Source organism: Mercenaria mercenaria, chromosome 16, assembly GCF_021730395.1.
Source record: "Mercenaria mercenaria strain notata chromosome 16, MADL_Memer_1, whole genome shotgun sequence".
Taxonomy (NCBI): domain Eukaryota; kingdom Metazoa; phylum Mollusca; class Bivalvia; order Venerida; family Veneridae; genus Mercenaria; species Mercenaria mercenaria.
In genome coordinates, this window is record NC_069376.1 from 47,854,964 (window position 1) to 47,878,670 (window position 23,707).

Sequence of the window (23,707 nt, forward strand, 5' to 3'; positions counted from 1 at the left end):
CTGAAATTTACGCAAAAAAATGTGTGATACGAAAGAAAGGCTTCCGTTTTGCTCCAGTAATTATGTCAACATCTGGTAGGCGGGGCTAACATAAGAGTCTCGCGAGGAAACTGTTTACACCGGTATCATGGAAGCTCCGGTACCATGAGAAAGGAATATACTGTCCTTTCCGTATAAAACATCGAACATTGAAAACAAAAACAATCTATTAAATTAATAATAGAGTTTTGGTTTAAACAATATTTTATTCATATATATATACATTTACAACATGAAACGCTACATAATTAAAGCATGAAGGATTGAGTAGAAAGCTAAGCTTATTTGAAACTCGCTCCTTGCGTATTTTGATATTTTGTTTCGGTAACATGTCAACTTCACAATAAACTGTATCGTATGTATACTGGTTAGGAAAACAAATATACGTGTATTCATTGTGTAGCAGAATTAAAGACAAAACCATATTTATGAGATCGTACAGGAAAGAATGGACAGAAAAGCAAGAAGCAAGAAAAGACAGGATGTAGTGGTCACTTTAGAGCACTTGGTTATGATTGACGGACTTGTGTTATAACCTACTCTTAAAGGGTCTGAATTAAGAAATTAGATTATTTGGAGTCGTGTTATGTTTCAAATATGTTTGTTTGCTGTATGTTTTTGTGTACGTGTAGAAAGATAGAATTATTTTGTGTGTTTGTGATTGATGAATTACTAGTACCAGTATAGCAATGTATGTAGTTTTATGTTGGAAATTAATCGGATGCTGTTGACTAATTCTTTGCGCTCTCTTGCGTAAATAGGACAGTTGAAGAAATAGTGGGTTGTATTTTCAACCTCATCACATGTACATAGTGGGTTAGGAAAAGAGGTGTTCATTTAGAGAACTACAATGTGTCCTGAGTCTGCTATGGAGATTTTGGTGTTTGCAGTCTCAAAAATAGTAGTGATCGGGGGCTTTATGTCCTCCAGAAAAGAGTCTCCTTTTAAAGATGGCTAGGGTGGGAGAGTTTCGCAGATCTAATGGTAATTGATTCCATTCAGTTATGGTTGATGGTAGGAAAGAGTTAGCATATAACTGTGTATGACACTGAATGTTTCCAATATTGTCTGCATTTCTTAGATTGTATACAGATGTTTGGCCAACGGCATCTGGAACCAAGGAGGAAAGATACTTGGGAGTCAGAAGATTAGACATTTTATAGAATAGGATTAGTTTGTTTGTTTCTCCTAATTTTAATGGGCTCAAATCCATTATCATTATCATAGGTTCTCAAAAGAAACTAATTTGGTTGCCCCAGTGATGATTCTGCAGGATTCCAGTTGAAATTTCTCAAGTTCAAATTCTTCCTGGCGGGTAATATTACTCCATACTACATCAAAATACTCAAGAAGAGGTCGTATACAAGACAGATAGATAGTTTCGAGGGATTTGCGATCTAGAATAAACTTTAAGGTTACGTTTCCATGCCTTTTCCTTGATACTACTATGTGTTTGTGCCAAATTCCGTCGTTAGAAAGAACCACTCCAAGATGTTTGTGCGATTCAACCTCATTGATCTGGACATCATGCACGGTTAAAAGAGAATGTAAGGGTTTATTAACTTTACGAGAGATAAGAAGAGAATCTGTTTTTCTTGGATTAAAGTCTACTAGCCAGTCATTTGACCATGTAGTTATTTGGCTGTATATGGAAATGATATATTGAGAGTGATATTTATTGCATATATATCAATATCATCATCTGCTAGGGAGTCCCAGTTGGTAGATGCTGCCTCAATCTGTCGTAGTCGCCTTGGTCAAATTTCCATACCATTCTTTTGTAAGTCTTTAGTTGTGGCTTAGATTTGTTGAGACAACAATATATAGGAGAGTGAAATCTGATATTTTGATCAAGGAATGGATCTCCAACACCTGACGTGTACAAATTACATGTGGATTAAATAAGAAAAAGGTTTATGAGAGATTTAGATGATACAGTGAAATGTGTGGGTTTATTTATTAATTGTGTCATGTTATAAATGTGTGGCTATGTCATAAATTTTTCTTTGTCTTATAGGTTTGAGCATATCTAAGTTGAAGTAACCTCCTGAAATCATTATGTTACCTATGTTCGTGCCAAAAGCAAGACCAATCGAGTTTTATATACTGGACAAAACAGGAGGAGCGAAATTAGGAGGACAGTAGAATGTTTCATAAAGAAATTTCTTGTGACCAGTTCTGAGTTCTGTCCAAATACATTCAATTCCATCCGGCTCCAGGTCATATATTCGAATAGCTGGTATATGACGTTTAACATAAACATGCACCCCTCCATGGTTATCTCCTGATCTGTCTTTTCTAAATGGAGCAGTAAAAGTTTCAAAGTTAATGGAACCTGACTCAGTATTATTGCTTAGCCATGTGTAAAGGAAATGACGTCAAAATGTGGTAGTTCTCCTGGCAAAATATCCTGTTTATTGAAAAAGCTCTGAACATTATAGTGTACAAATGAGAGAGAATTTCGAAAGCCTTTTAAGACTTCAGAAACAGATAGAACAGATGATAGAGTACTGCATGAATCAGGACCTGAATTTTTGTGAATATCACCAGCACATACTAGTATTATGGACATCCGGGTTATCAGCTTAAAATTTGTGAAGTGGCGTAGTCATCTGAAAAAAGGCAAAGAGTCCGATCCTCACCCTCTACATGGCTAGCTCTTTAGCCATTAGGTAATACCAGGACTAAATGCATCATAGGGTGAGGATAACCAGTATCTAAAGTGACTAAGACAAGAAGTTAGCAGAACAAGGATAGAGAGAAGAGTAGACAGGAATAGAACAAAGATAGAGAGTAGTACGAGTGCGCAACTGAACATAATAAACATAGATTTAACAACAAGTTTGATTTTTAACAAATGTATTTGTTTTTACATGCTGGAACTTATTCGACTGTACTGTATTTTAATTCTCGTGGTCATTGATGTGTTTTGATTGACAGAGGTTACATGGGGTGAATCGAGTGCTTCATTTTCATTGTACATGAAGCGTGTATGTTTCATTGATCGGTCTTCGGATTATCTAATTAGTAATGAATGAAATGTTTTACTACCAGTTGTTACTATAATTGTCTATATTGTGGGCATATGGAAATAAATGATAAATTTAACACAATTTCAACATTGCTTACAATTTTAAATGAATATATTTATACTGTGTGTATTTTAATTCTCGTGGTCATTGATGTGTTTTGACTGACATTAAACCAGTGCTTCATTTTCATTGGCCGATACGGCGTGTATGTTTCATTGATCGGTCATCGGATTATCTAATAAGTAATGAATGAAATGTTTTACTACCTATTATTACTATAATTGTCTAAATTGTGGGCATATGGAATAAAATGATAAAATTAACACAATTTCAACATTGCTTACAATTTTAAATGAATATATTTATACTGTTTGTAAGTGTACAATATTGTGTAAATTTCAAAGATGTGTGCTCATCAACTGAATTTGTTTGTGTAAAGTGCTTACTTTTCAAAATGGATTTACTATGGATTTAGTTGCTGTCGCGTTGGATATAGCGTGCCGTACATCTCTGTGAGTAAATTATATATTAAATAGTTTGGTATTGCTATCTTGTAACGTTAGAAAGTATTGAGTCCAAATTGTATATAAAAATATATGTTTGACAGCGATGAGACAGTGAGGTTGTATCTAAAGCAGTTAAACTTTTATTTTTAGTTTCAAAAAAGCTTAGCTCTCTATTACATACTTATACTTATTAAACATATATGGTACAAATTACATGATACCGTGTATGATATAGAATGATGCAATATCAAATATAATATTATAGCCCATATCACAAATTACTTCGTACAGTGCATAATGAATTCTCACACAGAGTACTTAAATATCATACATAATACAAATGTTTCATTTATCACAAATCTATCAAATACATGACTATTTGATTTACACATTATTCTCATGCAGTTCTTACTCTAGCTATCATATCAGTTTTTAATCATCATCATCATCATCATCATCATCATCATCATATTATTATTATTATTATTATTATCATCATCATTTTATTCATCACAAGATACTAAGTAGACAATTGTATTCTTATTTTTCGACCTACATCTCATGTACATTCTCATGCAGTTTTAATCTAGCTATCATATCAGTATTCATCATCATCATCATCATCATCATCATCATATTCTTATTTATAACATTTTATTCATCACAAGGTAGACAATTGTATTCTTATTATTTAACCTACATCTCATGTAATCATTACACTTAGCTATCACAATAGTCGTCATCAATATCATCGTCATTATCATCAGCAGCATCATCATCATTACATCATACAAATCGTTCTTTTATCACAAATCTATCAAATATAAGACTATTTAATTTACACACTATTCTCATGCAGCCTTTATTCTAGTTTTATTCATCACAAAATAGACAGTTGTATTCTTATTATTTGTCCTACATCTCATGTAATCATTACACTGTTTTCTTAGCTATCACAACAGTAGTCATCAATTTCATCATCATCACACATCATACAAATATTTCATTTATCACAAATCTATCAAGTATATGAGTATTTAATATACACATTATTCTCATGCAATTTTTACTTTAGCTATCATATCAGTTTTCACTATCATCATCATCAGCATCAACATCAACATCATCATCATCATCATCATCATAATAATATTCTTATTTATAACATTTTATTCATCACAAGATAGTCAGTTGTATTCTTATTACTTGACCTACATTTCATGTAATCATTACACTAGCCATCAGTAATCAACATCATCATCATCATCATAAAGCATGCAGTTAGTTAATTCATCACAAAACAAACACATATATGGCTATCTAATTTGTACATATTCTCATGTAGTCTTTAATCTAGCCATCATAATGGTATTCAACATCATAATCATCATCATCATCACCATCACATATCATACAAGTAAATAATTCATCACAATCAAACAAATGATTTTTTAATTTACACATTATTTTCATGTAGTCTTTATTCTATCTGTCATTATAGTTTACATCATCATCATCATCATCATCATCATCATCATCTCCTAATAGTATGTCAATCCTGTATACTATCAAAACAATACTCATCCTTATCTTCAACATCTTACTCATCACCATCATCATCTTACTCATCATCACCACCATCATCATCATCATCATTATCACCATCATCATCATCATCATATCAACCATCAAACCATAATTATCAATATAATCACCATCAGCATACTCATTACCAAACTAATATATCAAACAGGACAATTCCTTTCTAGTTTACATACAAAACTAATCATATATTTCAAACTAATTTAGATATATACTCAGATATATATAAACAGTTTCAACATATATACATGTAATACAAGGAATGTCATAGGCTTCAGATTAATTTAGTTATATACTAAGATATACTCAGATATATATAAACAGTTTCCACATATACATGTAATACATTTTTAAATCTCAGACACAGTTCTTCACTGGCCAGTTATATGTAACTCATTCTACTTAATATTCTTCTAGTTCTGGTGGCACAGTTTGATATTTCTTCAAATCAAGTCTACTGTTTATTTTGACAACTTCATCTATGAGTGTTTGAATGTATATTGATCCATTAAAGGTTCATGATCCTTTGACATTGGCGTTACCATCCGTTTCATCTGTCTTGCTTCGTAGGCAAGGTCACGTCTTTGTCTTGTTAAGTCTTTATTTATATTTTCACCTGGTTTCTTTAGAGCTTTTCTGCCTTTAAGGAATTTTATCTTTGCTCTGTAAGTGGTAAACTTGACTATAATATTTCTGTGTTTATCTTTTTTCTTTGCACCAATTCTATGTGAATTATCTATGTCAGCATTTGTTATGTTGACTTTTGACTTTGCAGCAAGTGTTGTTACTATGCTAGCTGTATTTTCATCTGTGTTGTCCTTATACTTACTTATTCTTACACTTTTTTTCTGCTACATTGCTCTGTTTCATCTTGTTTCTGCTGTAATTAAGTGTTTTGCATTTTCAGATGTTTATTTCTTCTTTGAGAATATCAATATCTTTTTCCATGACTGATGTTTTTCATCTACTTTCATACTTATCAGAGTGTATATTTTTTTTTTTTCAATGCTTCTTTTGGAGGTTGGCTATTCTCGCTAGATCATTGTCAGATAAACTTGTGGGCTGTATATTTGGTTCATGTAGAGGAGAGTTCATTGATATTGGGACTGACATATGTAGCATCACTGGTGAGCCCATATTGAAAACATGCTGTGGGAACACAGGTAACTGTGACTCTTGTTGATCTGGTGCCTCACCTTGTGTACAGTTTAAACTATCCTGGTCATTTATTGTTTCTATACTTTGTACAAATGGGTCATTTAATTCAGTGTCACAAATTTTAGTCAATTTCAGTGTCAGATTTATCTTGACTTTGCGTTACTTTATGTTTTTTTTTCTCGTGGGTTTTCTCTTGGTCAGGTGAAGAGACTTTTCGTTTAGTTGATGAGGATATGCGTCTATTTTTGGATTTAATTTGGTTACTTCTCGTGCCTTGTTTTGCTTTATGACCCATTGGCATTACATTTTTTATCTGATTTGTCAATTTTCCCTTTGTTTTGGGTTGTAATGTTTCTTTGTTTACACGTTCGGTCTCTTTTCGGACATCATCAAGATTTCGGACACCCTTTTGTGGCTAATGAATTCAAAGTCTTTGTTTTAACACTTCTCTGTTAGATCAGATTTTCTTGTCGTTTCAGTTCATTCATTTTACTTACATTGAAATGAAACTTGTTGTGAGGTAACTGTAAGAAATCGACTTAATTTTCATTTTGTCTCTCTAAATTCAAATTTCGCTGTTACCGGAAGTTACGTATTTTTGTTAAAGAGAGTTTCTATTGACTGATTTCGTTATTTTGTAAAATCCAAATATAATTTATATCTTATCCGGGTGGCAGTTGAATCTTATTTTTTAATTTTAAACGAATCTTCACTCGTTTTAACTTTATTGGCATCCCTGTGGAAAATTTTGTTTTATGAAATCCGCCCCATCCCCGCAAACTTTTACATAAAAATTATGTATGTGTGTGTGTGCGTGTGCGTGTGCGTGCGTGTGAGTGTGTGTGTGTGTGTGTGTGTGTGTGTGTGTGTTATGTTAATGTTGTTTTCATGCTAACTAAGATACTGTTATTTTTTATCCATATAGATCTAGGGTCAAAAGTGAGATGTTTCAAAATTTTACTCCCATGAGCGGCTAGAATGTACAATGGGAAATACCCTTTGCGAAATCGTTTTTCGGCTAGAAATTTAGAAAGTTATTTTTAACACCCCTAAATTTCTTTAGAATGACGTCTTGTCTTATATGTAAAGAGAAATCTAGAAAAAATCTTGTTGTCAAACAGTTACCTATTCTTCAAGGCAGTACCAGCGTATGCATTGCAAAATATGAAAACAAACAGTAGAACTATTTAATATTACAAAACACTGCTACACTTAAAGTAAATTAGTTATAACTTTGTGTTACCCGCAACACCTTGATCACACTTATAAGAATAGGTTGGATTGTCTGTCCGAAATAACCCATAGACAGTCAAAAAAATTCATGAAAGGAATGGCTGATATCTTAAAACACAGTGATCTGAAAGCTTCTATTTCTCCTGAACAATTTGGTGTAATATTTATATAAAGCATAGGTAAAAATACAAATTTAAGAGATCTTAAATAAATCTTTTCACTGGTGCATGAAAATGTTTTTTTTTCTTTTAAATATGTGATATTTATAGCAGTATGTCCGGGTATAAGCTCTATGTCGTAATAAAACAAATGGAAGGAAAACTAATATTTGAAGAAAACAATTACTCAATGTACTAATTTATATAATAATTATACTAATGTGAGATGAAATATTTAATTTCTTTAATTTCCTCCGTGAATTCAACAATACAAATACAAAATACAACATACACTAGTATATAAGCAAACAAAAGCCAGACAAAAAGACTTACCTATTGTTTTTGGTTATTTCTACAATTATAGTGAATCTTCTGAAACCAGTAGTTGTATGGGTATAGACATCAAAGTTCGCGGGATTAAATAGAGACTAGAATGCTTGCTTGAACGATACGTCTAAGGAGGCGGATCAACTGCCAAATACAGGGACTGATAATAAAATTAAAAATGACCTTGTAATAAACATGTACTCCTCGATCATGAGTGAAGATAAGACTAGCCAATGAAACCTAACAGACTGAAGAGGGCGCGGTTCAGTTTACCTTAGATGGAGTTTTTTTGTTTTTGCTTTAACCTGTCAATAAAATGAAACGGAACGTTTTAACTATAAGCTATTTATCACTTACCTTTCATAAACGACTACATCAACATGAGCCTGCTATGATCATTGTGTTGCATATAATCCAGACCAATTGAATTTTACTGTTTTATCCATTAAATCCATAACATATTTTTTCATGAATTGCAGCTTTTTAAAGCTTAATTTTACGGGCTTTCCGAGTCATAGGCAACGCCTATTTTTTCTATTACTACGTCTAAAGGCTCTTTCAAATTCTTTACTGATTCCACCGTTACCTCAACAATCCGGCTAGTTTTTTTTTATACTTTTCCACTGACAAAAACAGTCATATGACTTGTGAAACTATGTAAAGATTTATCGTCGATTACTAGGAAAAACTACTTTAAGCGTAGTAAATTTCTTTAAATGTTTTGTTTTCAAGGAAGTATAAACCCACACATCATGGATGATTTTGGTTTCTATTAAAATACTTTATTCTTTATACAGTTTAGACATATATATATTATACATAAACATTAAAAGCTTCATCCGCGAACATTACCATGTATTTTCGTAGCCGATACGGACCACGGCACGGAAGGTCATTTTTATTTTAGGCCTTTGGGCCTAAAAATTCTTTGTTTCCGGTAACATGCTCAAAAAAGTTAGGGTAGGTAGGTCGGATTTTTTTTATTATTATTAAGCTAGACTCTTCGGAAACTACTTTTGTGCCAAAAAATGAATAAAAATAAGGGGGTTATGCCTTTAGAGCATCAGAAAGTTGACTTCTAACATCACTAACCATGTTTAAAGTATAAAAAGTGCAGTTTTGCAACTTTTTGTTAAAAAGTTGAAAAAAATATTCTCCAAGGCCATAAAAACATTTAGGGTCGGGCCAAAAATTTTGGGTAGGTCGGGATACCGGAAACAAACATTTTTTTACGCCTTGTTGAAAATAGCATTGATATTTGTTAACTTTAAGTTGACCATTTTTCATTTCCAGGACTACTTAGATAAGTCTGTTAAACAGTGAACTTATCTGTAACAAAACCAAAATCTATAGAAAGAACTATTTTCCACTTAAAAACAACAGCAAAACACACACACACGCACACACGCACACACACACACACAAACTAACTAAAATTATTGATCGCGGCCGATATTGAATAGGTCAAGTATTTGCACGCTGTGGAAAATATTTCATGATGGACCTGTCAATTCTTTACTTTATGGGTGAAACAGGTCTCATAAGCGTAAATACGACTAGCTTCTACTGATTATAAAAACATACCGAACGATTTGTTGTGAATTAACTGTTGTTGTATTTTTAGTAGTTCAACCGCCACCCTTGTTTAAGAGCAACATTTAAAAAACACGTTTTTTTCATCCTCAAGTAATAAGTAAGTAGACCCGCCCAGTTTAATCAATCTAGACGCATAATCTAACTATACGAGCGTCTATTTCACCCGATTTACATTCGGAACATTTTCACGCGTTTCGGGCTTTATCGTATGTTTAACATGGGATTTTTGAACCGTCCAAGATGTTGGAAATGTTTGTCTCATTGTTTATTTTTTTTAATAAAACTGTTACTGCTTTCATTGTTTACCACTTTTTTTCCACCCTTGCCCGAAAAAACAGTAATGAGTTTGTACACTGTTCAGACAACTGTGCTCTGTTGAAATTTAACCAAACACAAGTTTACCTGCATAAACAGAAAGCATGATATGTCACCATGCGCGGATCCAGAGTGGGGGTACCGGGGGTCCGGACACCCTCTGGAAAATCTTTAAAAAAGGAAAGAAGACAAGAAGGAAAGAAAATGTTTTTCGAAAAAGGCAACATTAGGACTGCATGTAAAGTATATGCGGCTGCTGCTACATACGACCCCGACATAATTCATATTATTTATCTAAAAGAAACTAAGAATTTTACCTTCAAGAAAGCTTGATTTTATCATTTTCCCAAATTTAACAGGTTAGTCCATAAAACTGTCCCAGAATGCAAAAAATGAACTGCTAAATTTCAAAATGTCCAGGGGCGGGGGGGGGGGTCAAGGGGATCGGCCCCCCTCTGAGAAAATTGGCTGTGTCCGTGCATGGTCACTATACCTGTCCAGTACTGGACATTACGGTAAACGCTTCTTTCCTGCACAAATGACAATTTCGCAACTTCTGTCCGGTTTGTACAAATTTCTGGCCGCGATAAACCATTTGACTTGTATAATTATTGGATAATCTAATCACTCTTCGAACGTTCAATTATCGGTAAATAAAATCTGGATCATGTAAAGAGGATTATTTACAAAGAGAATTTTTCAGCATTTGTGCCGGGAGACAAGGCAAAAATCATCAACGTATAAAGGTGGTTTACTTTGTTTGTCGTTCAGATGCGTATCATCATATAATTCTTTCGCATCTGAACTACAAACAATGATTCATTCAAGGATAAAATCACTGTTTGGAATATAACATTTCTGAATTATACTACGTCTAAAGGGTCATTCAAATTCTTTATTGATTCCACCGTTACCTCAATAATCCGGCAAGTTTTTTTCATACTGACAAAAAAAAACAACAGTCATATGACTTGTGAAATTATGTAAAGATTTCTCATAGAATATTATTCACTTTAAGCACAGTCAATTGATTATATAACAGGTTCAGTTATCCTATACTCAATACCAGGCTCAATCATGTTCATATATGTCGTGTTGGGCGACCCATGGTTTTCCACTTTTTGTAATTAATTATCACAGCAGCGTTGTATGTTCCGTGTGGCGTCCGTAAAATTTCTCCCCGTACTTTTAATCAGAGCTGTTTTATTTCTATGTCTTCATATCGTTCAGCGCGACTTTTATGTTGTATCAGTGTATAAGTGTACTGTTTAATTTTCCAGCATGAACATTTAGGCTTGGGTGGTTCCAATACTCCGGCTTAAATAACTTCGGGTATTGTTGCCTGCTTTTTAATTTTTCTGTGATATGCAGGCTCTATAACCTCAGATTCCTTCTCTATATTTCCAGTTTGTTAAGTTCTGCCATTGTTTTCTCGTTTAGGGAAAACACATTATTTTAACTGGGAAACATACGAATTGCTTTTTGTGTATCATTGTAGGTTACATGTACACCGACGTATGATTACACCTGCGGGTGTCTCTAAATTTTATTTCAGTACTTGTAACATGTGTAAATGTGGAGTTGGGCTAGAGGGCGTCGGCGGTAGCTTGCATTTCCACTGCTGTCCGTGAATAGGCTCTGTCAGTAAAATCTGTAAGATCCTTTGGAAGCATAGAATGCAACCAAGCAAAATAATAGCAGACTCGGTTTGATCGAGTCTGTTCATGAGAGGTAGTGGAAAGTGCAACACCCCTCACGCACCTTAGCACCGGCTTAAGCGGAATTCTGTTACAGATATTGAATAGACTCCATGATCCCAAAGTACCAGAAAATGTAATAACCTGAACCTAACTACGGAGCGACTTTTCACTGCCGCAACACGTCACTTAAAGATTGCTGTTGTGATAGTTAATAATGTCTGTAAGAAGATCCTTTGGAAGCATAGAATGCAATCAACCAAGCAAATCATTACATGTAATGTTAAATCTAATTGTAAAATTTAAAAGTTGAGACTGATCTTCTTGCCCCTGCAACGGCAGCAAGTGTTTTTGTCCCTGCAAATGTGGCAGATTGTTACAATGATGGAAGTCTGTGTATTCATGATCTCTCCTGTCTTGCTTTACCCAGTCACGACGATAGGTAATATCCTGGAAATATAATCAAAGCCCTGAAAGGACTGATAGCTAGTGCTTATTGAGTTATATTTCAGGGTTAGGGTTACTTAAGGTTAGTGTTAACTTCGACTTTCCTAGAATATTGTGCCACTTTATGCTGTTAACCAAAGAAAAACGCCGTCTCTTCATGCTGTTAACCAATAAAAGCGCACGGAATTTTATTAATGCGTGTTGCATTACGAGTAGAATTTTAGGTATGCGCGAGAGTGGGTTCCTGTAGAAAAATTAATAGAAAAGACAGAGTGAGCAGAATGATTCCGAATATTTTGAATGTGAATATAAAGTTCATAATCATTCTAGAATCCGTTGCTGCTTGTTGTTCAAAGCAGTAGTCCTCAGTTGCTCACACACTCACACAATGCCAGTATTATGAAAAAAAAAATATGGGACTATTTTTTACACGTCCGGAATATTTGTGTGATGCAGTCACACACATAGAAATAGGAGGAAAAGCTCAAACAACGTGAGGTTGAAACTTGATAGTTGATTTAGAGCTAGAGCTAAAGCCAGTTGCTAAAGCACTGGCTAAAAAGGAAGCAAGAGAGAATCGGGCATGGTGGATAGGTATCTTAAGGTATGACCATGTAATAGTGTACCTCCTTTTGAAGAGTATTCAATTCTTGCAATAAACCTACCCTGACTTAAATATTTCAGGCTCAAGCCCCATTGGGACCAAATGTTTTTTCCTTATTTTCACTTTTTCCAATAAGTTTTTATTTTTTTCAAGACTTATTATTGATTTATTGTACAAATGTGAAAAAAAAATCATTTAATAAGTGAATTTTTGCTGTTCAAAGTGAATTCACCACTGAAACAGAAGGGGGCAGAGTAAGACATCTTTAAAAATACTGAGTTACATGTGGTTAAGGTTCTCTATTTTGCCTTTACTCTTTAGATTACATATTGTGGAAGAAATGTAGGTAAATTCTACTTCTGCCTCAATGTTATTTTCGAATGAAGTGAGCAAATTTCCCACAGGACTCAACCTTAATTTTTATTTTTCAATGTTGGAGTTAGAATTCTGTCTCATTAAATCCTTTTAATTGAGGCACCCTAGAAAAAATGATATTGATATTTTTATTTTGTGTTTTATAATTATTTACCATTAGTTTGACATTTCTTTTTATCAAAATTAATGATAAAATGAATTCTCCACACATTTTGGACGGTGGCCATCACTTTGAGATTTGTGAGGAAATATCATAAATTATTATTATTTTTTTTTATAAAAACGGCATGGTAAAAGTTGTTCAAATTTTGCAAACAAGTCTCTCACTGGATAAGTATATTGCTGTAACATTGTTTTGAGCATTTGAAATATCCACCATTAGGTGGGTCATACCTTAAATACAATTCTTATCAAGATTTTAAATATCAGCTATTGCAGAAATCAATATCGAAAAGGATGAGCAATCCATATACGGCCCTTTATGTCTAAAATACTTAATCACGTGAACATATTGTAAGAAAACCCCACATTACGTTTTAGTACATATACATTTTCAGCTCCCAGCTTTATTTCTATTTATAACGCATATAAACTCTCAGAAACTATTTACGCATTTACAGTATTAGTTTACTGGTACGTGTGTGGGGCCTTCCGTTCGTGTAAGAGGGGATCAGGGGGTTTTCCCCTGGAAATATTTGAAATATAGGTACAAAATGATGCATTCTTTTGGTCTAAATGTTAATGTATGGGGTATTCCAATCATTATAGAAGAGAGAGTCAGGGGTCTCCCCCTGAATATTTTTGAAATAATATTATTATAGGTATGAAATGGTGGCCTCCGGTGCAGTTTTTGTCCAAATTTTGAGGTATGGGAGGGGGTACTCACCATCATCTAGGGGTGGGGGTCAGGGAGGTCTACACCTGGAAAATTTTGAAATATAGGTATGAAGTGGTGACCTCTTGTGCATTTTTTGTTCAAAACATTAAGGTTCAGGAGGGGTACTCCAATCATTTTAAGGGAAAAGGAGGTTCTCCCACTGAACAAGTTTGCAATATAGATATAAAATGGTGGCCTCTGGGGAATTTTTTGTCTATATTTTAAGGAACGGGAGGGGGTAAATGCAACAAAAATGTAGTTCCCACGCATGTACCTCGCCAAATGCACTATATACCGTTTTCAGTGTGTGCCCGAAATAGTTTATAGTTTGAGATTTTTGACACTGCTTGGTGATTAGCTTCGCTAGCTTGACACCGCTGTTATTGGCCTGTCAGGATTCCCGCTAGCAATGGGTCACGCTGTTCCAAGTATCCAAGATATGTGTTGACATATAACATAACTTTTTCCCCTAGTGGGGTTCCTCTTTTTTTCACCTTCTTGAAAGTACTGGACGGGTTTTGTGGTTCGCACTCGCCAACATCGCTGTTTAGACAACCAGAGGTACCGCCTTATTATTCCAGCGTATTCCTTCCCCTGGCCGGCTGGTGGTCCCCGCACAGGTTGCTGCATACGAAACTCGCCCAATTTTTCATGTCTGAAAGTGGCCAGTGCCCGCTGTGTGTCTGAAGTCCGTTGTACCCTTCTACGCCTCTCTGTGTCATAAATCCTTACTGATGTCCTACACGGTTCTGATCTAGTTGTTTCCTCTCCATGGCCTCCATTAAATGAGCTGTGCAATGATGAGCTGTCAGAGGACGCAAGCGCGGGAATAGGAAAGTCCACGTCACAAATTTTGTCTGCCTCTCTCACTTTCATCCTTGAGGCTTCACGATGGAGGCAGTGCCTTTTCCCTCGGAGTTAGAGGGGTACATCTACGATAATAGACTTAGCGGACACACCTTGCTGTGTCTACCTCTGTATCCAATAAAGTGACAAATAAGTAAGACTTTAATGATCATTTCAAAAAAATGCCATGATATGTTGTCCATGAATTGAAGCTCTACATAAATAGAGGACAAAACACTCAGGTTTGCTTCCAGCATATGGTATATACATCATTGTCCTAAGTCTACCTGTTTATTGCAGGCCGTCCAGTATACAATGTAATCGTGTAGCTACCTTTTTCAAGTTTATAATTGTGTTATATGCGAGTTACTGTTACATAAGTAAACAGTCCTCTGTAAAATTGGATCAACGCATATGTGCGTACACAAAATAAAAAATACAGGCGAAAAAAAAAATAATAAATTTTGTTTGTTTCGGGTTTAATGCCGTTTTTTCAACAGTATTTCAGTGATGTAATGGCGGAGAGTTAACCTAACCAGTGTTCCTGGATTCTGTACCAGTACAAACCTGTTCTCCGCAAGTAACTGCCAACGTCCCTACATGAATCAGAAAGGAGGACGAGTGATTTCAGACACAATGTCGTTTATCAAATCGTCACGGAGAACATACGTCCCACACGGGGATCGAACTCACGACCCCGCGATCTGTAGACCAACGCCCTACCTACAGAGCTAAACGGCCTGTCTAAACAATTAATAAAAGTGAAATGCTACTACAATATTATGTCAGTTAGTAAATGTTTACTTTTTATGCAAACGAGTGGTAAATCAAGATACTTACTGAACCCGGATAAATTTTGAGAAGCAATTAACTCGATATATGCAGTTGTAGCATTTCATTTGATGCAGCAAGTACATGTATAAGTTGTGCAAACGTTGCACGGATGAATAAACAGCTGTCTGCATGCTATTTTAGGATATATATTACCACGTAAATGAGCTGACAGTACAAGGTCGAATCAATCTAAACAGATGCTGTCATTCCACGATAATAAAACCGGCGTTTAAATGATTATAATATAAACTTTGAGATATTAACTCTCGTAAAACATAATGTATTATCGAAACAACTTCGGCGGGAAGGCGGCGTCCACTTAACTTGAGCAATTATTATCCAGTGTTCACTAAACATGTTCAGAGTGTCCTATCAAATGTTCACAAAACTTAAAGCCCTCTACAGACGGTAGGTTTTTGTTGTACAACACCAATTAAATTCAAGATGTACAGCCAAATATTATCGTGTGTATGATGCTATTCCTTGATTTCGTAAATCTTAAGTCTTGACTTACAGATTAGGACATGTTCTATTTCGTAAGTTTTGCCTTACGTACCACCCACGTTGACAAGCAACAAATTGGTAAATAATTAGTTGATAAGAGGCAAGTGAATGAAATTCCAGAAACAATTGCCCAAAAAATAAACACAAATCTGAATATAAAATGGCTTCTAATGCATAATGGAAAAAGGATGACACTGAAAAGATAAATGATTTGAGCCGCGCCATGAGAAAACCAACATAGTGCGTTTCCGACCAGCATCCGCGCAGTCTGGTCCATGCTGTTCGCTAACGGTTTCTCTAATTGCAATAGACTTTGAAAGCAAAAAAAAACATCATTGATCCTGACCAGACTGCGCAGATGCACAGGCTGGTCTGCATCCATGCTGGTCGCAAAGCCACTATGTTGGTTTTCTCATGGCGTGGCTCAATTGTGTCATGCGTAATCAAATTCATGGGACATAGAAAGGTGAATATTATTTTTATTATTAATAGTTACATTCTTTTCAGTACCTGATGCACTATGTTTACTAGGTAAATCTCTTGTGATTTATATGGGAATGGAATACTGTCTGTATGTGAAAAATGTACAATTTCAAAATTGTACATCTTTGAGATAATTAGTGTTGTACAACAAAAACCTACCGTCTGTAGAGGGCTTTAATTAGTCACAATATTTATTTGTCTAAGCCAGGTGTGATACCAGCGTGATCCTGTAAGTTTTTTTTCTGAGTTATGGCCCTTTAATTATTCACATTTATAAAAATTGACAATGCCCGCTCTCTTACTTGAGCAGTTCTTATCCAATGTTCACAAAATTTAGTCACAATATTTATTTGTATAATGTCTCAGTGTGATAACTAGCCCGATCCTGTTAGTCTTTTCGGAATCCTTCCCTGCCCCGGCGTCCGAACTGAGCTATTATTTCATAAATTACTTTGTTCTGTAATGTTTCAGGCTTATGTTCTGAAAACACCCCACACACTTTCATATAATTTTATGTGATCTTCCTCAGAAATGAGCTCTTTGTTTTTTTAAATATTTTTACCTTCTCTTTTCAGACCCTTGATTAATCCAGTGAGAACCTGAATAGATGCCATGAATTCACGATCCTTCATTAAATTGAGCAATCTCGAGAATGGTGGCGCTGTAAGGTGACGGTTGATACCTGCTCGGATACCAATGTGTGGTGATCTGGAGTAATTACCACCTTTCCTGCTCTGCTGACAAGCATAGAATGTTGCAGAAGTGCGTCCAGTGTTGTCGGATCCAGGTCTTCAAATGATTCATTCAGATACTCATTTTCAGACATCCAGGCTGAAAATGCAGCAAAAAAAAATCTATTTGGGATTATTTACACAATCATATATTTTAAAATATAGTGATTTTTTTTATTCTGATGGAAAAGTGATGGATTAAAAACAGAAAAAAATATACAAGTAAGTGTTAACTAACAAAACTGATTAACTGTTGGTATAGACTGGATCACTCCTGCATTGGAATGCCTTATTGGCCTGTGTACGGTAACGTCTACCTGTCACACAAAAGATACTTCTTAGTGTTAACGGTACTTTGTGCACACAGGTGAACTGTCAGTGTTTTGAAATACACTCAATTTGCGCAATTGTTTGCGGTCTAGTTTCTACATTTATCAAAAATTTTCACCCGTATAAGCATTCCGAGAGCTTTCAGACTTTGAGAAAAGATGACGCATTATAAGGATTTCGAACACAACTTAAGTAAAAGTGTATTATCTATAGTGTTGGAACATTTTAGGGATAGTAAGGTACCTTGTGTTAAATTTCCTTCACTGATTTGTGAAATGATATTCTGAGTAATCAATATATTCTGAGTAATCTATGAGCATTATTATTTATACTACATGATAGGTCAAATCAAGTCAATATATACCTTTTAATAAGCCAACGGCCCATTTAGTGCTGCTGTCAGTGGTTTTCTTGGTGTTCTGTGCTTTTAATCTTGTTATGTCTGATTCTGAAGCACTCTTAAATCTTTTATTTGGCTGCTGTAAGACTTGATGTTCGGACTCTGCAGTGGTTGGCTCTAAAGTACTAATTGCAGAGTTAACAGCTTCCATTTCTATTTCACCAAGGTCATCATCAAGACCAATCCCAGTGGCATTTTAAAAGAATTCATTTATTTGTTTGTATTTGGAAGTGTAATTTTCGAAAACTTCAAAGTTAAACAAACATATAACTTCACCAGAATTCCTTGTCATCCTCAGAACCTCTGACACTACATACTGTGCCAGTTTTGTACTGAGCCATTGTAAACACAATAGATATTTGATAGATAGTATTTCTCGCTAGATATTAAACTTTGCAGACGTACAGGAAGTATGATGCAGGGCAAAATTACTACAATGTTTACGTTCATTCATAAGTTAAAATCACGTGACATTGTTTTCATTCATTAACTGGATGTTAGTACTATTTTACGGTAGCTCACCTGCAAAACATTTTCCCACGGTGCGAAAAATGCTTCTTGCGTGCAAATAAATATCAGAATACAATTGTTTGTCTCAGAAAGTTATATATATATTCTGTATTACTACAATTTAGTGCTGGAAAAATGAGTATATAGATTGCATATCGGAAAAAGAGGTGGAAATTCTTATGTCACAATTGGTGGGAGTGAAATGTAACAGCCAACCATATTTTATCGTAGATTCATGTATAGGCAATTTCGCTATATGTTGATATAGGAATTGCTACAGATCGTGTTAGAATTTTGATTTTCAATATATCTCTGTTATTACAGAGAGGATTTGATTTAAACTTAAAATAGTTGTTCCACATCATCACTCACATCAGATGACACAAGGTCCATAACTCTTGCCATGAATTATCCTCATTTTTGGTGGCTGCTAGCTGCCACCAGTGTCAAAAAGAATACTCCGTTTGAGAAATCTTGTCAGTTCTTTAAGCTTTAAGACCATCCTAACAACACAACCAAAAATAGTTCCAAGCTTTCCAGGTAAACAATTATCTACACAACGTGCAGAATATGCAAAGCTATAATATATGCCTTAATACCATTTTAATGTAAATTCGGCGACTAAAATCAATACAAATTGAAGTCAACGTTTTAATTAAAACAACCACGTGTATGAATACAAATATGCAAATTTACGGTCACGTGAATAAACGATGACCTCATGTCACCTGAACTGGAGTGATGAAATTGATTAGCTATTGCATAGTACTGCCCCAGAGGTCACGTAGCTTATAACGTAGAAAAGTTAGCTTATATAGAAACCTAGCCTGGGAATCCAGACTGACAATTCAAAAATGTTTCCTGACCGCAGTGTCACATGTATAACTCCCGAAATTTAAGGCTTTATTTGATAAAGAACAATGACTTCTGCTAGCAATAATTTGCGGCTAAAAATAGAAACGGAATTTCAACGGAAAAGTTTCCAAACATTTCCGGTCCGTAGACAATACCAGTTTGTACCTCTGATAGCTTTTCCAGCAAGTTGTAACACTTTTCAAATATGTCAGAACAAACCTAAATGTTCGTCGTAGCTATCAAATTGTAAGATATTATATTAATGCAACCCTAGTGATCTAAGAATGTTACTGAATTTTCGACAGCATTTCAAGCACGCAAAAATATGACCACATGTTAATTAGGCTATTTATAGAAAATCGATAATCAGCAGTGATATGGATTTTCTCAGGTGTTGATACTGCCGATTAACACTAATAAGCGCAAATTTAGTGAGATGATTTATGAACAGGACAGTACTTTATTGATATAACTTGGACATGTACAGTTCATCGTTATATCACTATCAAGAACAAAATATACTAAAACATGCTTAGCGATACGAGAGTGAACAAAAATAAAAGAACATTCAGTTAAAATTCATTCGATATTGTTTGCATTGTGACCTGCCGTGAGAATCAAAGACGTGCATGTTTTCTAAATAATATTCCCTCACGGATAGTCTTCCTTCAGCAAATGTACAATATAAGATACTATATGTATGCATAGATACACATGTATTCGGTATAATTTCGTCCGACAAAACACGAATTATCAACGTGGAAACCCACAGGTCGCCAAAGCTGAGAAGTGTTGCATGCTCGCTTTGACTAAGTGGTGCTACTGTATCACGATTTCATCAACTTGTAAGCACATGAAAGTGGGCGCAGCGATGATACTAATACTCGCCTTTTTGAAACTGCAATCTGTCAGACTGTAGCAAGTCGTCGGATAACAGACCTGACCAACTTAAAAATCAAATTGTTTCAAGACAGATTCTGCTCCCTTCAGCTAAATTCATTCGAGTCGCACCATGAGAAAAACAACATAGTGCATTTGTGACCAGCATGGACCCAGATCAAACTGCGGATCCGCACACCACTCTGGTCAGGATCATTGCTGTTCGCTAACGGTTTCTCTAGTTGCAATAGGCTTTGAAAGCTAACAGCATGGATTCTGACCAGACTGCGCGAATACGCAGGCTGGTCTGGATCCATGCTGGTCGCAAACCCACTATGTTGGTTTTCTCATGGCGCGGCTCATATATCTGGATACAAATATATGTATAAAAATTAAAACGGTTTCGTTTCGCCAGTTACATATTTTCGACTTTGTTCTCGGTCTGACTAAAGTTGTAAGTTTGTCTGACTTAATGTCCAGCATTTTTGCGAAGCCTGCTGTTATGTCTAGCGAACTTTTGAGTATAACAGATGGAGTGATCATTAATGTACCTCTAAAATACTCTGGCTGCAGAACTGACATTCTGAGGTGCATTTGTGGTGCATGTTTGTGTTGTTTTCTTTCACAAAAGTCTCGTGAAAACCACAGTTATCTGATACGGACTAAATCAGTGTGTATAATAATTCATGACAGACACTGCCCAAAAGCTTTAATTTAAAAAAGAAATCTTAATAGCTGAATGATTTGGAGAAAAGCCTATATTATTTATTCATAGTAAAACGTCTTCGATGTAATTTATGTTGTAGTTTTCGTCACAAATAACAAAAAGGATCAAAACTATTCGTTAAATACTGAATCAGTGTGTATGTAAACAATGACGGGCAGTGAAAAAGGATTAATTTTGAAACCAAAGCCGAATATTAAAAAAAATGGAAAAAAAAATGTTCTTATGGTTTATATTAACAATTCCTCAGTTGTCGCTTTCTTTGTAATATTTTAAACATTGATTAGCAGCCACCATCAGCGCTTTGAGCGCTTTGATTAATTAGAATTTCAGGTTAAAGTTTTGGTGCAGTTTCACTCTATCTGTTTTCTAAATGGATTTGAATCAAACTTACAATAGTTGTTTCATATTATCTTCCACATCATATGACACAAGGTCCATAACTCTGGTACCATTTGTGCATGAATTATGCCCCCTCTCCCCCCCCCCCACCCCCCGCCCCCACCCCACTTTGACTTAGAGTTTTAAGTTAATTTTGATGCATTTTCACTACATGTATATCTCTGATATTACAGAGAGGATTTGGTTCACACTTAAAATAGTTGTTCAGCATCATCACTCACATCATATGTCACAAGAGCAATAACTCTTGCACAGTATTTCATGAATTATCCCCCTTTTTAGCTCGACTTTTCGAAGAAAATGTAGAGCTATTGCACTCGCCCCGGCGTCTGCGTAGGCGTCGGTGTCGCCGTTGGTTAAAGTTTTTGATAAAGTCAAATATCTCTAAAGCTATTGACTTGAAACTTAAAATAGATATTTACTATCAAAGTCTACACCAGGAGCAATAATCCCCATAACTCTGATTTGAATTTTGACAGAATAATGCCTCTTTTTAACTTAGATTTTTTTGTTAAAATTTTTGATAAAGTCAAATATCTCTGTTACTATCAAGGCTTTTGACTTGAAACTTAAAATACTTATTTACCATCAAAGTCTGCACCAGGAGAAACAATCCCCATAACTTTGATTTGAATTTTGACAGAATTTTGCCCCTTTTTAACTTAGAATTTTTTGTTAAAATTTTTGATAAAGTCAAATATCTCTGTTACTATTAAAGCTTTTGACTTGAAACTCAAAATAGTTATTTACTATCAAAGTCTACACCAGGAGACACAATTCCCATAACTCTGGTTTGAATTTTGACAGAGTTATGCCCCTTTTTAACTTAGAATTTTTTGTTAAAATGTTTGATAAAGTCAAATATCTCTGTTACTATTAAGGCTTTCGACTTGAAACTCAAAATAGTTACTTTCTATCAAAGTCTACACCAGGAGACACAATTCCCATAACTCTGTTTGAATTTTGACAGAATTATGTTCCTTTTTTGACTTGGAATTTTTTTTACTGGCAAAGCTCTAATTCAGAGTCAAGCACTGAGAAAAGTCGAGCATGCTGTCTTACGGACAGCTCTTGTTACTTAGAATTTCAGGTTACAGTTTCGGTGCACTTTCTCTCTATCTCAGTTATAACTTTAAAACTAAATGGATTTGATTTAAACTAAAAGTAGTTTTTCAACATTATTTGACACCAGGGCCATCACTCTTGCATCAATTTTTCATGAATTATGCCCCCTTTTTGCTTAGAATTTTAGTTTAATTTTGATGCATTTTCTCACCATGTCCCTTTTATACTTATTTTATGTTTTGATACACTTTATCTTTATCTCTATCTCTCTTAATACTTAATACTTTTGACAAAGACTAAAGCTATTGCCCAATATCTTCATCCACATTGAAGCCATTAAACTCTAGCTTCCTCAGCTGTGCCCAGTTTATACGTATTTTTGTGTCAATGCGAATCATTTTGCGCTTTGGTTAGCCGTGTCCTTGGAATGTGTCACTTTGTATACGTATTTTTGTGTCAATGCAAAACAGTTTGCGCTTTGGTTAGCCGTGTCCTTGGAATGTGTCACTTTGTATACGTATTTTTGTGTCAATGCGAATCATTTTGCGCTTTGGTTAGCCGTGTCCTTGGAATGTGTCACTCTATATACGTATTTTTTGTGTCAGTGTGAATCGCTTTGGTTAGCAGTGTCCTTAGACTGTGTCTCTTTGTATACGTATGTCTGTGTCAATGCGAATCATTTTGCGCTTTGGTTAGCCGTGTCCTTGGAATGTGTCACTTTGTATACGTATTTTTGTGTCATTGTGAATCATTTTGCGCTTTGGTTAGCCGAATGCGAATCATTTTGCGCTTTGGTTAGCCGTGTCCTTGGAATGTGTCACTTTGTATACGTATTTTGTGTCAGAGTGAATCATTTTGCGCTTTGGTTAGCCGTGTCCTTGGAATGTGTCACTTTGTATACGTATTTTTGTGTCAATGCAAATCATTTTGCGCTTTGGTTAGCCGTGTCCTTGGAATGTGTCACTTTGTATACGTATTTTTCTGTCAATGCGAATCATTTTGCGCTCTGGTTAGCCGTGTCCTTGGAATGTGTCACTCTGTTTACGTATTTTTGTGTCAATGCAAATCATTTTACGCTTTGGTTAGCCGTGTCCTTGGAATGTGTCACTCTGTATACGTATTTTTGTGTCAATGCAAATCATTTTGCGCTTTGGTTAGCCGTGTCCTTGGAATGTGAC

The 23,707-nt window shown here is 35.1% G+C and overlaps 1 protein-coding gene and 1 long non-coding RNA gene across 5 annotated transcripts in view; one reads left to right on the plus strand and one right to left on the minus strand.

The window, feature by feature from the left end:
- LOC123539907 (uncharacterized) overlaps positions 1 to 8,830 on the minus strand; it is a 52,836-nt gene extending 44,006 nt beyond the window's left edge. Inside the window, exon 1 of one of the 4 annotated variants that reach the window (XM_053526978.1) lies at positions 8,413 to 8,830. The gene's annotated coding sequence lies outside the window, so the exon portion shown is untranslated. Of the gene's footprint in view, positions 1 to 8,061; positions 8,294 to 8,412 lie in introns of those variants that run through there. The other 3 variants (XM_053526976.1, XM_053526979.1, XM_053526977.1) reach the window with 3 other exon arrangements.
- Positions 3,044 to 20,041, plus strand: LOC128549688 (uncharacterized). Its single transcript, XR_008367864.1, has 2 exons — positions 3,044 to 3,583; positions 17,209 to 20,041. It is a non-coding gene; the product is annotated as an uncharacterized LOC128549688 (long non-coding RNA).
- The last annotated feature ends 3,666 nt before the right edge of the window (positions 20,042 to 23,707 follow it).